Raw genomic sequence first — 5020 nt, 5'->3', positions numbered from 1 at the left:
TTATTTGAGGTTTCACTGTGTTAACGAAATCCGTTGATTTTGATTTAGAGATGCGAATAATGTTTTACAATGAATTGCATATTTGGTTTAAAGTAACCACATTTTTATTGAGACAAAGCGGGACAAATGGGATGAAATGAGAATTACTATTTAGTCAAACTTTCAACACGCACAATATATATATATAAAAATACGAATAAATGTTTGCAATAATATTTTCAACATCAACTGGAAGTAAGTCAGATGCTGTTTGAATAGTATAGGTATAGAATGTGCGCTGCACAACCTACTCTAATATTTTTTTGCTTCAAATGTTCGTTAAGTTTCGTAAAAATGTTATTGATGCCTCTTCTAGCTTTTCCACCAAAATTTACGTTAGTGTTATCAGCACAATGGGCAATAATTTTATTGTTTAAATTATTCTTTTTTAAAATAGTACTTATTAAATCAAAACTTATTTGTGAAGTTTCATCAGGCAATGAAACAAAATCAAATATTCTAATCTTAATTCCTGTTTCTGGATCAAAAAATCTAACACCTGTGGGAAATAATTTTAAATCTTTGTGGTTGGAAGCATCAGAATATATGGATATAAATGCGCATTTTTCTAATTCTTTCTGCAATTGTGAAAACGAATATGGTGAAAAAACATTACAAATAATTGCTTCGGTTTTTGTCCTTGCACATGCATATTTTTTGTCGTATAATGTTTTGATCACTTGCGACGTACAATCCATTGATCTGAAACTTTGATTGTGGTTTATGGTGAGGAAAGCAAATAGCCCTTCCGCTAATACTAGCTGTTTTTTCGTGTTGCTAAAGCTAGCACTGCGAAAAAACTGTTCCATTTTAATTAAAAATTCTTTTGTGCCTCTTTGTCGCTAGATGTTTAGTAATATCGTTTTTTCCTCCATGTGAGACCGAAAATTCAGCATTGCGTTTATCACATCGTACCATAATAGTCTATTTTGGTATATAAATGGAAATTCTCTGCTTAGCTCTTCATTAAATTAGCATCCTCTTTTTTTACTCATCTTTTATTTAGTGGGTAAATACTAGAAATAAATAAAACAATTATTACAAAGGCTAAAAAAGAGTATTAAATTTTACCTTATTGACCGTTACTTTGTGGCGACTATTGCTCAACCTTTGTCAATCAAATAATGAGTCAAATCGAACGTCAAATTGAAAACAACAAACCGCACTGTCTAACGGTAATCCGCACGTATCTGAATTAAGCCGAGACGTAAAGACAATGATCGCACACCACCGAGTAAATCTAGCTTGGTACATTGCCTAATTTAGTTTACTCTGCACTCATTTTATGTTTTTTATGTATTTTTTATTTCTTTATATTCACCATAATACTTGATAAATAATAGGAATATATTTTTACAGTACATTTAAAATAAGAAATGCAGATATTTTCTAAAAAGCGGGACATTTTTAAGAATCGGCGGGACGCGGGACAGTCCACCAAAAAGCGGGACTGTCCCGCCAAAATCGGGACGTGTGGTCACTTTAATTTGGTTAGTTTTTTAAAATACTATTATGATACTTAATGTATCCGCTTATTTTTAATAATGAAACTTATTTATCTTTATAACTATCACTATAAAAATTAGGCTAATTAGAAATTTCTCGGAAAAAATGGTTGAACAACAATTTATTTAATTGTTTTTTTACCATATTCATACAAAATAATCAAGTAATAAATAAAATGGTATTTAAACTGTTAATTGTGAGAAAAACCGTTTATTATCTGCTTTAATCTAATACCGTCAAACAACCAGAATTTTATTGCACCAACTAGGTTCACATAATAAAACTACATAGTTCTTTGCAGAAGTGTGCGCATTTTAGCCGGGAGGGCTAATCTGTCAATCTCATAGCCGTCAGAACGGGGGTTCGAGACCCAGCGTTGACACTACATAATTTCCTCTATTCTCTTCAACACAAAAAGAGTTACCAGTATCCTGTACTCAACAATTTGTGACCCTGATCTATTACAGAATATGATACTCTCATTCAAGCTGAGATTGCAGAACCATAACGCTACTTAGCCCAAGCATGAAAAAGTCTAGTATTTTCCATTTCTTACGATATGTGAAGCAACCAGATGAGCTAATTAAACCACATTTCCACGGTTTATTTGATAAAACACAACTCAACCACAACATAACTCCAATGCCCACTACCTAACGAAAATACTAGCTCCAATGTGCAGCTAAATTTCTTTTTTATGATTTTGAAATCAAGCTAGATGTAAATGGTTTAAAAACCGTAAACCTTCATGTTTTTTTAAACCATATTAGCTATAAACAGTTTCTAAACCGTGAAGGTTAAAAATGTCCTTTACAGCAAATCTTACGGTTGATTATATGTACAGATCGCTACCGGTTATTTTATAGTAATTTTAAAATAAAAATTCTAACAGTGCAGGTTTATAAATATATTATTAAATATAAATCTTATCGGAACTCTAATTTTATAAAGTTTATTTAAAACGGTTTATCAGTAAAAGGATAAAGTTTATTTGACCTATAACTTTGATTACTAAGACATTGATAGCAACTCATATTACATATGCTAAAACTAACCATGTTTCGGGATCTATGGGTATACCAAAAAATCGATAAATTTTACAACAGCGCTTGAGTAAAATTAACAATAATATATGGTTTATGATATGTAATAGAATTTGTAGAGACGCTAAAATTTGGTAGATGGGCTAAAAATTGGTAATTTAATCATGATATCTTAGAGCATCAAAAAAAGTAAAGAAAACCTCTGTTTAAATTTATTTTTCAGTTTTGTACTTTTTACTAAATGTGTAATAATATTGACCATAATTTCGAAAAATAGAATTTCTGGTAAAACGTTATCATTTGAACAGTAACAATTGAATGGTTTAAATACCATAAAATATGTACAAAAGTAGGTTTTTTTTAAATTAATTTTTTTAAACCAGAAATGATATTACCATACAGTTTAGTAATTTAACCAGAATTTTCTTCTCCGTGTACCTGTTTCGAGAGTAATAATAATTTGTTTTCAATTAAATTTTAGAATCACTTCTTGAGAACAATAAATTAAAAAAAATTATTGTCCCGATTTTTAAATTAAAAAAAAAAATGTCTACTAATTTTTAAACCTTTTAAATTAACTAAATATATTGGCATTCGATCAATTTTAAAATTAAACGAATTTACTGTAGAATCCTAAAATTCTATTTTCAATTTTGATGTCCGTAATTCCTTTTTGTTCGGTAAAACCTGGTCCTTTTTTTTGATTTTTGAGTTATTACAATACTGAAGTACAGAAGTAAGCTGAATTGACTTAAATCTTGCTCAAATAAGCAATGAAACATCATGATAATTTTTTATAACATTGTCAATAAGTAAATAATTAAAAGTAACTTTCAAGCACCTTGAAAAAATATAACCGCTTGATAAAATTGAAACGCTAAGCTTTTCATCAACTCACAGTAATATACAATCTGACAACAAGCTTAAAAAATAATGGGTTAAGTAGACGAAACGTCATGAAAGTTGATTCCAATGATCCGTAAATGAGTATTTTATAAATGCTTCATAAAAACGAAGGAAAGCTCCTAATAGTTTACGACTCACACTTACATAAATGAATTTCCCATATGGTTATGAATTGGTCATGCTATTATTGTAATTCTTTTTCAAAAATAAGTGAGGCAATAATTGATGAAAGGCCAAATACTGCCTAATTTTGGCAAAATTTTGAATTTTGAAGATGCTTATTTTCCAACCAAATTACTTGTTCACATTTAGCATATATACTTCACTGTAAAAGAATTCGGGATCAAATTACGATGAGAGGTACCGGCACTCAGGCTGCTGGTACTTTTTACCGTAAAATTTTACGGAACAAAAAAATTTGATAATTTTTTCGCAGTAATATTTCCGGTAAAATAACTGAGTCACTGTAAATAATTAAATATTACTGTAATAATTACTGTATAAAATTTTATGGTAAAATAGATTTTACCAATGATGCACCCAGGGTGCTAAACATCTTTTTTATCATAATTTGATCCGGAATTTCGTACAGTGTAGAAGAGAACTTGCTCTTTGTACAGCGTATAAAAAAATTAAATAATAAATACAATGATTATAATCAGTGGCACGATAGCCCATAGAGAGCCAAAACCTACTGTGCCCATCTAAGTTTTCTTGACCTTGGGCTTTGGGGTGCAGGAGCGGTTGGGAGGTCGGCCTAACTCGGAATGCCTAGTGCTTAGTCCCCAAGCATGCTTGCTACTCATTTTATAGACCCACTGAAGGGATAAAAGGCTGAGTCAATCTTTTCCAGCCTGAGGATCGAACCCACGACCTGTGACACGAGAGCGCAAAGCGTTACCACTCAGCTACCGGGTGTCGAAATAATCAATAGAACAGTATTAATCAGCATAACGTACTACGCAATAATAAGTAAAACTGAACGGTATCTTTCAACCCCATAAAGAATTAAATATTTCAATATTTTTATTATTTGTTGCCCTTCCCGGTGATTTTACATTATTAGATTAAACAAAACAACGTTTTAGGAATGCAGTTCATCAAAATAAAAATTAACTATACTTAGTATCATTCTGCACCAAAAATGATGCTACTGCTCAATGAGAGCTCCGTCGGAATTTTATTATACAACCTAGCAATTTACCCCATTAATAATGCACTTTATTACACAGTTTTAGTACACTTCAGTGCATAGTTTTAATGTATTTTCTATTTTAATAACCGTTGAGTTTTCATAATTTTGGATTATAGAAGCATGTTTCAAATGTTAACATCATATAAAATATACTTGTTGTTAAAAAATACTAATTTGGCGCTTTAACACTTTTACACTAGCGCTTTAAAACTTTTCTTGGTACATAGCAAATGATGTCCCCTCTCACATACACATTTAAAACGTTTATTTATTTTGTGAATACCTGACACAATAAACTAATAATTATTGAAGAGTGCAAAAAAAAATTAAT

The sequence above is a fragment of the Parasteatoda tepidariorum genome, chromosome 6 (genome assembly GCF_043381705.1).
Source record: "Parasteatoda tepidariorum isolate YZ-2023 chromosome 6, CAS_Ptep_4.0, whole genome shotgun sequence".
NCBI lineage: Eukaryota > Metazoa > Arthropoda > Arachnida > Araneae > Theridiidae > Parasteatoda > Parasteatoda tepidariorum.
This window is presented reverse-complemented; position numbering follows the sequence as displayed.